Raw genomic sequence first — 13749 nt, 5'->3', positions numbered from 1 at the left:
CCCGGGCGTAGCACTTCTTATCTGGCAAACCACACCATTATCTATCTGAAGTCATTAGCTGTGTTAAGTTCCAGTGCTTCAGATTCGGAAGTCGACTGTTTTACCCTTGACCCGTAGGTTTTAAAGTAGCAAACATTTCCTGCAGGTCAAAAAAGACTAACCTGGAGGGTAAAGTCTTTAGAGACTTATCTTTCTGATATACAAACTGCAGACGATTACAATGTGGATTGTCCGGTTTTTCTCCAGGCAAAATTGGGAACTACCGAAGTTAATTTGAAAGACCTGTTTTTCATTGCCCTTTTCATCCAACTGGGCACACCAGTGAAATAAGTGAGGCTTCTTCCCTCTTTTTAAAGAGCAAAACGCACTTGCTTACAGAAGAAAGAAACAACCGAAAAAACTGGGGTGCTTTAAGACTTTAACCATAATCATAGCTTTAAAACAGCGCTTGAAATGAAGGCATTTCCCCTCATTTCAAAACTTTCCTTGGTATTGATGTCGCCAGTCCTTGGCAGTGAATAGAGCATGCGCGTGCGCACAGACACACACACACACACAAACGCAAACACACGCACACACACACACACACACACACACACACACACACACACACACTTTTCCCTGCATATTGACCATAAAGACTTATAAATAAAAAACGTGGGAAGACAATGGGTTGTAAGGAGCTGCCCAAGGATCACTCTCCTGTGCAAGAGACAGAGATCTCTAGAGGATCGGGAGAAGCGGCTCTTGGTTTGTTTGGCAAAATTCCTGGCAAATCAACATTTGTTGGGTGAATAAACAACTAAGTGAATGATGAGCTAAAATCGCCTTTATGCAGTGTTCTTATGAACAGAGTTTTGTGCAAGTAAAAAAGAACAGGTGAGATCACAGAACGAAGGGAACATCCAAGTCACTTTGCCTGTGTAAAGTTCTGAGAAAGCATTCTTAGTCTTCTTGAGACATTAGAAAATAATCTGGGAGCAGGGGTGGGGGCGGCACACGCCTTTAATCCCAGCACTCGGGAGGCAGAGGCAGGTGGACCTCTATGAGTTCAAGGCCAGTCTAATCTACAGAGCGAGTTCTAGTACAGCCAGGGCTACACAGAGAAACCCTGTCTCAAAAAATCAAAAATTTTGGTTTACATGTTTCTTTTGTTGTTGTTGTTTTGTTTGTTTGTTTGGTTGGTTTGGTTTGGTTTTTGGAGACAGGATTTCTCTGTGTAGCGTTAGCTGTCCTGGAACTAGATCTGTAGATGAGGCTGGCCTCAAACTCACAGAGATCTGCTGGCCTTTGCCTCCCAAGTGCTGGGATTAAAGGCGTGAGCCACCATTTTGCCAGGTTTACATGTCTTTTGTTTTTTTTTTTTTTTAAGGTTAAGATAGCTGGCTTTTTTTTTTTTTTAAAAGACTGCTAATCTTTTTAGTGATCAGAAAAATGCACATTAGATACAAATATGATTTTACTACAATAGGCAAAAACTTGAAAAGCCTTCTGAGAACAAGTATTAAGTGATAAGAATAGATCAGTTCTTACAAAAAAAAAGTTAGTAGTGTAGATTGCATGCATTAAAGAGCAACTCAAGAACAAAACCACTTCAAAATGGGTGCCCTGGAGGAACCGTTTCCACTGCAGGTTCAGTCCTCTGGACAGATTATGAAATCAATTCGTTGGGCTTCAACTAGCATATTTTCTTCTATTTTGGAGTGTGTGAGCTTGTGGGTACATTAACTTAGCAATTACATTGTGATTGGCAAGACTAAGACAAGCTCTACTAAGAATTTGAAAGTATACCCGGTGGTGGTGTTGACTGAAAGTACAGTGTTGAACATCAACTTGTCCGGACCTATTCAGCTTGTTTCACCGGATGTTCACAGGGATCAGTGACTCCCCATGGACTCCTCGCTCCAGGTCCCTGTAACAGTGCCACTCTGACTCCCGTGGACACAACCATAGCAACTGCCTTAGAGGAAGAATCATGCAATGCGTGTTTTTCTGTGTTCCTGCATTTCTTCTTCAATGAAATAGAACGTGAGCACAGGAAGTGTGAATATTGTTTCCTTAAAGAAACAATACTTAAGTGCTTGTGTGTACTGTAGAAAGCGTGTCTCCCGCTGGGCTTCACCATCAGGGGCTTTCAAGGTCCTGCCTCTAACAATGTGCAAGGAGTGTTGGAGGGTCACTAAAGCAGGTGCTGTTCTGAGTATGGAGGATGCAAGGGCCAGAGAGTTTACCTTCTGGTGGAAGAGCGGAGGTATACAAGGCAGTTCCGGGTGTGATAATTTGTAAGAAAGATAAAAGCAAAGGGAAAAGCAGAAGACGGGGAATAAAGGATGCTTCCCACTCCGAAAGTTATACAAGCAGATGATACAACCAGGGACCTGAGTGGCCAGGGAGGAAGCTATAGGGAGAGAGGAAGAACTGGTTTCAGGCAGATGGCATCTGGTTCCAAGGCAGTCCACAGGCAGCAGATCCCATCTCTACTACTGAGAACTAGGAAAAGAGAAAGAGAAACTAGACGTTCAGGGCTTCCTAGCTCTCTGCATTTATTCCAGGCACGATGGGAGGACACTGAAGGATTTCCAGCTTGGGGCCCCAGTCTGACCCCATGGATGGTGTAGACGGAGGAGCAGCCAGGAGGCGGTGAGAGCTGGGGATGCTTGAGATACCGATGGTTGTTGCAGAGCATGGAAAGTGTTCAGATTTAAGAGACTTTATTTTGAAGTTGGAGCCAACTGGGCCAGAGGAGTAGCTGCCTTGGTCCTATTAGCATAGTATCTCAGGGCAAAATATGGCAAACAAGCTAAGTGGTATTTGTGTTTTGTGTCCCATCACCGGAACAAGAGTCTCTGACATAAACATGGAGGTAAGGGAGATGAACTCGGAGAGACTTATTTGGCTCAGGCTTTCAGAAGGTCCCCACCAGAGGATGTGGGGAAGGCCACAGCGACACAGAAGGAGCACACCCGTGTTAGCTGTACCGCCTTTCTCCTGTCTGTGCCACTAAAGCCCCAGCATGTGGAGTGATGCTCAGGACAAGTCCCTCCTTAGTTAATCTGGAGACACCAAAGACACTCAGGATTGCACTTTCATAATCCCCTAGGCACTTCTTAGTGCCACCAAGTTGATGAGATTAACCACCACCACCCCGCAGAAGGGATAACCACCACCACCCCTCAAAAGGGATAACCACCACCACCCCGCAGAAGGGATAACCACCACCACCCCGCAGAAGGGATAACCACCACCACCAGCCCGCAAAAGGGATAACCACCACCAGCACGCAGAAGGGGTAGCCACCACCACCCCGCAGAAGGGATGTAGCTAGAGTTTTCCTGCCTGGCCCACAGTCAGGACAAATCTCTGTCACCCGCCAGTCCCACAGCCGCTCAGACCCAACCAAGTAAACACAGAGACTTATATTGCTTACAAACTGTATGGCCGTGGCAGGCTTCTTGCTAACTATTCTTACATCTTAAATTAACCCATTTTTATAAATCTATACCTTGCCACGTGGCTGGTGGCTTACCAGCGTCTTTACATGCTGCTTGTCCTGGCGGTGGCTGCAGTGTCTCTCCTTCCTTCTTCCTGTTTCCCCAATTCTCCTCTCTCTTTGTCCCGCCTATACTTCCTGCCTGGTCACTGGCCATCAGTGTTTTATTTATATAGAGTGATATCCACAGCAAAGGGATACCATACAGGTAAGAGAACAGTGGTACAGGCATGGGATAGAACTTAAACAACAGTTCAAAGAAATGGGGCACTGTTCTTGCATCGGTGTGGCTAGCTCCTAACACAAGGTTGACTGAAAAAGTGAACTGCAAACATGGGAGAAGGCTACCCCTTAACGAAATGTTAAAAGCACAGCACGGATGAACTGTGAAAGAGTGAAAATGGGAACAAGTGGAATAAGATGGGCGTTAACTCTAAAGAGAGAAAGAAAGGAAGGGGTGGAGGAGGGGGTTGGGACTTTTGGGTCATGAGTGCTGAGAAGAGTAGGGGGTGGGGAGGGGGGAGGAGAAGGCATGCATCATTATCAGGCACAGTGGCGCATGCCTGTTATGCGCTGGATCTACAGTTCAAGGTCAGCCTAGGTCGTAAACATAAACAACTTGAAGCAAATATGGCAGATTAGTGAATGAGATGAGTAAGAAAGAGCACATGAGTAGCTTTCATACTTTTAGTCTCTGCTTTTTTACAATATGAAGCATTTCATAAAAAAATGTATGTATCATATGTCGATAAAGACATGGATAGACTTAAATATGCATTTCCTTTACAGGGTCTGATGAGTGGGAATCGGACGGTGAGTCACTGTGCTAACCGCACACTGGTGTGTTTTCATTTTGGAAGGAAGACTCAAAATGAACAAGTGTGGAACTGCAGCATGCCGGGAAAGATGAGGACTCAGGCTTCCACAGCAGCAGACAGGAGGGTCGTTTCCCAAGCCTGGTGCGCACAGACGTCCTCAGAGGGCTGGAAAACAGCAGGCCTTCAGTAAACACTTCTTATTCACTAAAATGATTAGAGGTGGACTTTTAAACCTGTGAAGCCTTCTGAGTGACCCGCCTCCAGCGCAGGGCTTTCATTTCCATCGGTTAGTAGGAACTTTTAAGGATAGCTGAGTGTCGTCCTGTGGCTTTTCTTCACTTTGCACCAAGAATTCCATTGCCTCTTGTTTGAAACTTGATAGTGAGGCCCTAAGCCTTGAGCTCCTTTTATAATGAGGTGAACCAAAGTCAGACTTTGACTTAGAATGGTTGGCTTTTGAACAAAGAATACAACAAGGAGCAAAATATATCATTTTCAGATGGGATTTCAAAACAGTGCTGATGTCTGAATGGATGCTGGGTCTACCTACCCAGTCCTCGGGTGGTAACATGAACCCAGGCAGCGTTGGCGAGCAGAGCTTGGAGTAGACCCATCACACCTGGAGACAAGGGGCCCGACAGTTGTTATTGTGTTGGTGGGTGCGTCATGTCACAAATCTCTATTTTCAATAACCCTCTAATTATAGATTTCCCTCCCCTGTGCTCCGCTTTCAGAATGCATAAAGGGAAAAACTCCTAATAGACCTCCTGGCTATGGAAGGATAAGTCAGTGGGAGGGCCCGGGCCCTTGCCACCCAGGGGCTGTTAGTTCACAAATATTTCACTCCCATTGTATTGGAATGCTTGCTAGACATTCCGAGTCAACATTGTCTTAGTAGGTCAGTTTGCTGACATTGGAGACCTAATTACAGAATACTGAAGAAATGAATGAAAAGATGTGTGTGTGTGTGTGTGTGTGTGTGTGTGTGTGTGTGTCCATTTTTATCAAGAAGGAAATATATCTTCTTAGATGAACATTTTCCATTGTGAACTTCAGGTGTTAGAACATTGTGCTTTTCAAATTTTTATTGTGTGTGTGTCTTTAAGTACTTTGAATAAAGTTTAGCTCTGATCAGTTCCACCACGTCAGCGTCAACATTATGGAACCTCAATTACAACTCAAACCTAATTCTGACTCTCAGAGAAATAGAATTTTTTTTAAAAAAAAATCTGTTTTGTTTTGTCTTTTGAGACAGGATTTCATGTGTAGCCCCAGCTAGCCTCAATCTCACTAGGTAGACCAGGCTGGCCTCAAACTCACAGAGGTCCTCGGTCTCCCAAGTTCTGGGATCAAGGGTGTGTACTTCACCACACTCTAGCTCTCCCCTATTACTTTTTTTTTTTTTTTTTTTTTTTTTTTTGCACTTGGCAAAATTTTTGTTTTTACTTCATGGACCTACGGTTTAATGTTAGCAATGGCCAGCGACAACTGCACTTCAACCCACAAGCCTTAGTGGAATGCCTCCCCAAACCAGCCTCATAGGGAACAGTGACCTGCACGCTCCTGAACTGCCACCCATGGGCCACCTTGCTCCCGCCAGGACGGACCTGGAGCAGGCCTGTTATCGTGTAAGGCTTTCTTCCTCCTTCGTAGACCACGTGAGCATCCTTCTGCATTCCTCCCCTAGTTTCTCAGGCTTGGCATCCTTCCAATCACACACAGTAAATCAATTCATACTCAAAGGTTTAGAAATCGTCTTTCTTCTTCCAGCTTTGTGGGGGAGAAGAGTCTGGCACTGTCACCAGTGTGGCCGCTGGCGGTGACCTCTAGCCTCTGCTCTAGAGGCTGCTTCTTTCCAGGGAAAAAGGCACATTCAGATGACCCTCTCCATCCATCAATCAGCACCACCGGCAATCTCATGACAGCCTTGTTCTAAAAGAGGAACTCGTTTGCAGATGAGACTTCCTTGTGAAAATGTAACATCTTGAACAATATTATTCTAAAGAAATAAAGACTATGTATTGACCATGGTTCATCATTATTCGCAATCAAGTAAACAATGTGGTTGTTTGTAAACAAAATGTTCGGATGACAATCAGATATCGTGAAACTTTTTTTCTGTCTTCTGTTGAACTAGTAACCCCAATAATGGAAAGAAAAAAAAAAAAAATGAGCCTACCAGTAAGGAATGAGCCAGTGTTAAAAAAAAAAAAAAAAAAAAAAAAAAAAAAAAAAAAAAAAGCATGCAGGTCAATGATTTGCATTACCAAATTTTGTTTATTCATTTATTTCAGCAGGTCCTAAGTTGCCAACATTTCTAACCATGATTTCATTTCCATGAACTTTCTTGGCATAAACCGTTCAGTACATATATGTCATCTTCCTGTAAAGGAATAAATAGCTCACAGGAGGAAGCTGTGTATGCCCATTTAAGCCTTGATGAGTGTGATGGTGAGTTTCTGTCAACCTGACACAAACTAGCGTCATCTAGTGAGCTAGTTAGGGTTGTCATTGCTGTGATGAAGCACCATGACCAAAAGCAAATTGGGGAGGAAAGAGTTTATTTGGCTTACACTTCCACATTGTAGTCCACCATTGAAGGGAGTCCAGGCAAGAACTCAAACAGGGCAGGAACTTGGAGGTAGGAGCTGATGCAGAGGCCTTGGAGAGGTGCTGCTTTCTGGCTTGTTCTTCATGGCTTGCTCAGCCTGTTTTCTTATAGAAGCCAGGACCACCAGCCCAGGGATGGCACCACTCACAATGGGCTGGACCCTCCTCCATCCATCACTAATTAAGAAAATGCTCTACAGGCTTGCTTACTGTATTAGTTGGGGTTCTCTAGAGTAACAGAACTATATATATTAAGGGGATTTATTAGAATGACTTACAGGCTGTGATCCAGCTAATCCAACAATATCGGCCTATTATGGAAGATCCAAGAATCCAGTAATTGTTCAGTCAATAAGACCGAATGTCTCACTGGTCTTTAGTATACACCAGAATTCTGAAGACGTAGGCTCTAATGCCAGTGAAGGAATGGACTTGCTAGTGAGGTGAGGACAAGCAAAGAGCAAAAACTTCCTTCTTTCATATCCTTATATAAACTTCCAGAAGAAGGCATGGCCCAGATTAGAGGTGGGAACCCACCTCAAAAGATCTGGATTAGCTGCAGTACTCAGGAGGCAGAGGCAAATGGATCTGTATGAGTTCAAGGCCAGCCTTGTCTACAGAGTGAGTTCTAGGACAGCCAGGGCTACACAGAGAAACCTTGTCTCGGAAAAAAACAAAAAACAAAACAAAACAAAAATCCCCAAAACATTAACAACAAAAGATCTGGATTAAAGGTTCCTGCCTTAAAGATCTAGATTAGAAGTGGATCTTCCTGCTTCAAATTAAGCAAAAATCCTTAGCAGGTATACCCCTCCAATTTTGGGTTTTAGTTAATTCCAGATGTGGTCAAAGTTGACAACCAAGAATAGTCATCACAAATTTAGCCTGATCTTATGGAGATATTTTCTCAATGGGAGTTCCCTCTTCTCTGATGACTCTAGCTTGTGTCAAGTTGACATACAACCAGCCTGGGGAAAAGGAACCTCAGCTGAGAAAAATGCTTCCTTCAGATTGGCCTGTAGGGACATCTGTTGGGCATTTCTTGATTAATGATTGATGTATGAGGGCCCTGCCCACTATAGGTGGTCTGTTCCTTGGCAGATGGTCCTGAACTTAGGGCATTTTCTTTTCTTTTTTTTTTTTTTTTTTGGTTTTTCGAGACAGGGTTTCTCTATGTAGCTTTGCGCCTTTCCTGGAACTTACTTGGTAGCCCAGGCTGGCCTCGAACTCACAGAGATCCGCCTGCCTCTGCCTACCGAGTGCTGGGATTAAAGGCGTACGCCACCACCGCCTGACCTTAGGGCATTTTCTTAATGAGGGATTGATGAGGGCCCAGCACATTGTGGGTGGTGCCACCCTTTGGCTGGTGGTCCTGGGTTCTGTAAGACAGTAGACTGAGCAAGCCATGGAGAGCAAGCCAGTAGGCAGCACCTCTTCATGGCCTCTGCATCATCTCTTGCCTCCAGGTTCCTGCCTTGAGTTCCTGCCCTGACTTCCCTCAGTAATGGAGTATTACCTGAGAGTTTTAATAAGAAATGAACTCTTTCCTTTCTAAATTGTTTTTGGTCCATGTTTTCTTACAGCACTAGAAAAGCAAAATAAAACACTTAACTAATTAAGACAAACCTATCCAAATGAGGAAGCTTGTAATAATAAAATTTTGTAAATAAACTACCTCATTTATGTAATAACATATATAAATTCTGATATAGCTGCTTTGTTCAACCTAAACTGTCCAGTTAACTACAGAATTGTCTATTTAATTTGAAAGGTAATGGCTTAAGGAAATCTTTCAACAGAATCTGAAGTGATTTTTTAGGTTATTCCCAATGATGGAATCTGAAGAATATGTATTATCACCTATGGCTTTTGTTTTGGTGGATTTTTTTCACCTTTGGTGAATATTAGTTACATAAATATTTTATGCATATACACCAGCCAGAAGATGCAGAGGAAGCAAGATGAGAATGCCACACTGAAAAAAGGTACCAAGTCACGTGGCTCAACATAGATAAGAACTATGGGTTAATTTAAGCATAAGAGTTAGTAATAAGCCTGAGCTACCGGTCAAGCATTTATAAATAATATTAAGTCTCTGAGTCAATTATTTGGGAAGCAGCTGCTGGGTTTTTGGGAATAGGCAGACAGGAGAGAAACTTCCACCTACAACACATATGAACAAAAAACCCAGAATCATTCTGCATCCATGTTAAAAAGTTCTGATTGAGTAATGACTGGCAAACTTCACCAACATTTAGAAAAAGCTGTTTTCCAATACAGAGGCAATACATTATGGTACCAAATGCTCCATTTTTAATCTACAGATTAAAATTTTCATGTACTCAAAGTAGCCAGTGCCTTTTGATGCAAAACAAAAAGCAGCCGGGCATCGGTGGTACAGACCTTTAATCCCAGCACTGGGGAGGCCAGCCTGGTCTACAGAGCGAGATCCAGGAAAGGCACCAAAACTACACAGAGAAACCCTATCTCAGAAAAAACAAAAACAAACAAACAACAATAACAACAAAAAAACCCAAAGAATTCCAACAACCGTTAATACTTTCAAAATCAACATATTAAATTTTATTTTCATTGGCATGAATTTTTGCACACTAGTAATTCAAAACCCAAGATGTGTGTGTGTTTGTGTGTGTGTGTGTGTGTGTGTGTGTGTGTGTGTGTGTAAATATATATGAAAATACGAGCAATTATTGAACTCCATCTTTAGGGGGGAATTCTAGTCAGTTTGTCCTTATAAAAAGCAATTGGAATTTGAGGACACTTCATACATGCGTTCACCAGCACCAAGTTGCCCTCTTCTGAATTCTTCCATTTCATGAGAAACGTCAGTTCTCCACCGCTGTCTGTGGCACCAATTATTTGTTCAAGATCATGACCTCCAGCCAAGCCTCTTCGCTGTCAGCAGCATTTCTTTTCTTCGATTTGCATCATCAGATTCACGGTCAGATAAAGATTTCCGGTTTGTACCATCCTCACCAGCTTTTTGACAATTAAGTAAAACACTTCTAATAATTACACAGATATCTCCACCCGGATGCACCTTGTGGAACAGTCTCCTCCCAGATTCAAACATTCCATCCTGCACTGAAGCTCAAGACACAAACTGAACAGCTCAGCACAGCTTCAGGAAGTTCCTAAAACTGAGCAGATTCACTCGGCCCCTCTTTCCCAGGAGTAGACAGTAAAAACCGCTGAGAGTCCATCTCAGACTGTCAGGCTGCAAAGAAGACACTGAGAACAGTGCAGCTGCAATAAGTAGAAACCAGCCAAGCTGCCTGGAAGAGGCTTAGACCAACTAAGGCACCCGGAAACGACACTGTCCGACCTGTTCAGCTGCCTGTGGCTGTGCCGTGTGCTTCAGGGCCAGCTTTTGTGAGCTGCCACCATGCTGGGTGGGCTTTGGGGATGCAGCTGTCCTTGAGTCAGATTGTCAATTCTGCTCCTGTAAGCAACCCCTCCCCCACATTCCTATTCGTCACCCCAATAAAACTCATAGGTTCGCCAAGTTGGACTTCAGTACTTTCTATCTGTACTTTGTTCTGTCATGGGCTCCCTCTCTGGGGTGAGTAAATGTGTGTGTGTGTGTGTGTGTGTGTGTGTGTGTGTGTGTGTGTGTGTTGTGCTGTCGTCTCCCCAGGAAAAGTCTGTCATACAGCAGATTATGAAAATTCTGGCGAGGGGATGGAGGGATGGCTTAGTGGTTAAGAACACTGCTGTTCTTCCAGAGGGCCCCGGTTCAATTCCCAGCCCCCTACAACTGTCTGGAACTCCTGCTCCAGGGGATCCGACACCCTTACACAGATATACATGGATAAACACAAGCAAAACACCAATGTACATAAAATAAAAACAAATAAATTAAAAAAAAAATTCTGGTAAGCAAAGCACCAAGATACAGCTGATTGTGGTGGAATCCACCTATAACCACAGCCTCAGAGAGACGGACACAGGAGGGTATTGCACTCAAGTCCAGCCTTAGCTACATAAATAAAACTGTCTCAGCTAATCAAACTCCAAAGTTAGGGTCTGTAATTCTGCGATAATGGATGATGGGAACAGAGGAGAGACTACGGGTTGCCAAGGGCTAAGGTGTTGCTTCAGGCAGAAGGACGGCAGAGCCAAGGACAACAAGGAAACTGGAGGGACACTGTCAGTGTCAATCACGTTGTGACACTGTTCTAGACTTTGGAAAATATTAAGATGGTGGGAAACAAGTAGAGAGTAGTGGGGTCTCTATAGTTTCTTCTGACTGCATGAAGAGGCTACAATTATCTCAAGATGAAGAAGTTTAATGGTGTGAAATGAGCAAGTTGGGATATAGCTCAGTGGTAGAGTATCTGCCTGCCACTTCCATCCTCCAGCAATATATTATGTATTTTATCATTATATTATAAAATTATCATAAAATACAATTATATATAATATATTTTTATTTTAAGTTATGCATATGTGTACATGTCTATGTGTGCATGTCTATGTGTGTGTGTGTGTATGTATTTGTGAGTGAAGGTGTCTGCAGAGACCAGAAGGGGGTGTCAGGTCCCCTGGAGTTACAGGCTGTTGTGGCCTGTCAACATGGGTTCTAAGAACTGAACTTGGGTCCCCTACAAGAGCAGTTTGTGCCTGGACCCATGAGTCCGTTCTCCAGCCCCATTACCACTTTTGAATGAAGCTAATGTACAACTCCAGCCTCAAGGAAAAGCCAGCCCATTGCTTGCCCAGATCTCTAGCTGACTCTAAACTACAACCTATCAGAACAAGCAGAGGCTCCAGCTGTTAGCATGGGCAGGGATGTTTGAGTCTGAGCCAGGCCTAGCTAACTTCCTGTTAAAGCAACCAGCTGAGACTCTTTAGGAGATTGGAACGCAATCCAGAGTCTCTACAGTGTCTTGAATGAACCCCCCAAATTCCTAGATACAGAAAAAAGAAAAAGAAAATCCAAGTTAAAACAGTCAATGCAGACTGACTTGAAGTTTCCTTAGATGTTGAAAGTAAAAACGAAGGATTTTAAAACAGCCATTAAAGCCATGCTTAAGAGAAGAAAGGAAAATACCTTATAATAAATAAGCAGATAGGGGACATCAGCACAGAGAGCAAAAGTTTAAAAAAAAAAAGAATCTAGTGGAAATTCTGTAACTAAAACATAAAATAACTAAAACAGAATGGTGGACTCATCAGATGACAAAGAGGATATGGAAGTAAGGAATCCTGAAAGCAGATTGTTAGGAGTTATCCACCCTGGAGACAGAGACAGTGTTTAGGGTTGGAGGAAAGAGAAGAGGATGTCACAGTAGTTTCGTGTTCTCTGCGACCATCCGAGGAATTAGAGCCCCGAGAAGAAAGGAGAGTGAATGGAGCAAGGGAGATACCTGAGGAGACAGTAACTAAAAATTTCCCAAACTTACAGACGGAGGAAACTTAGAGAAACCCAAGCAGGATGAATATGAAGAAGCCAAATCAGCAGTTTCAGGAAAATTTATGAAAAGCAACTTTAATAAATGAATACATACATACCCAGAGTTACAACACAAATAGCTACTAACTTCTCCAATGTCCTTGTCACTTAAGTCTTCTAAAGTCCATGTTCTGGGTGTCACCCAACTTCAGCACGCCGCCAGCCAGAAAAGGCAGCTGTGCATGTATGCATGATGGCAGGCCCTTAGCAGAATTTTTTTCCCTGCCATCCCATCCTCCGAAATAGATCAAAGAGCTAGTTGCTCCATGGAGACTAACAAAAACCTAGTTGCTTAAGAAAATAAAGGTGTGCCTTTGTTGAATAAATATTAGCCGTAGGTTGTCATATCAACCCTCTGAAAAGCCAGGGTAGGGAAGACAGGTAGCGGAGAGATCAGAAAAAAAAAAAAAAGATACAGCTGATTAAATTGGATTATCATCCTGAGAGCCCCTTCTTCTAATCTCCGGTCAATGGCGTCTCTCTAGGGGTTTATTTTCTTTATATTCTTTGGCTAACAGAAGTGTTCATTTTTTTCAGGTGATATTGACCTGATCCAGGACTAGAGTCAAATGGCTTAAAAGAAAATTTTACAACTCTTTCAGGCTCAAGATCAATGTAGCAAAAAAAGAAAGATAACAATGGATACTTCTAAAATTGAAGAAGTTTTCATCAGAGACATTCATACAAATGAACTTAGAGAGGTATTTGAAAGTTATCCTCACAATGGTCAGAAATACAAAGCAAGAATCAAATAAAAAAAAAACATAAATCAGAAGTGGAATTGAGCATTTTATACTGATTCTTACAAAAAAATGTAACAACCTGTAAGGATAAAAACATCTCAGGGGACCGAAGATAGACCCTCTTAGAATGGCTGGCTACATTCTCAAGAACCTTTACATTAAAGCTAGAAGACCCGGCTCTAACAATGGCCCCGGACAGAAGGTCTCAAGCCTTTGAATTCTCAAGTCTACATTTCTTGTCCTGACTTCTCTTCCAACTCTAGCTTGCCTTCACCACAGTTTGCGGGTTGGGGGAAGAACGTTATTGAACAATGTTTTCCTAGCTTCACCCATTCACTCCAGTCTTGCTGTAACCATGGAACCCTTAGACTAGTATACCATTTAGTTTTAGTTGACATATTTTTGCATATACAAATTTTTGAAGTCATGGCTAAAAGTTAAAAATGTACAGAAGTTTCCAGTAATAAAATGGTGGAGAAATGCCTAAATCGTGATTAAGGGTTAATTACAGATTGCTGTCTTCTAAGGTCTGACACTTGTTCTGTATTTGATAAACAAGAAGGATCCAGTGATAAATAGAATTAACATCAGATTGAGACTTCTGTAATATAC

The sequence above is a fragment of the Peromyscus leucopus genome, chromosome 4, assembly GCF_004664715.2.
Source record: "Peromyscus leucopus breed LL Stock chromosome 4, UCI_PerLeu_2.1, whole genome shotgun sequence".
NCBI classification, from domain to species: Eukaryota; Metazoa; Chordata; class Mammalia; order Rodentia; family Cricetidae; genus Peromyscus; species Peromyscus leucopus.
The sequence above is the reverse complement of the archived record's forward strand: the minus strand, read 5'-3'. Positions refer to the sequence as shown.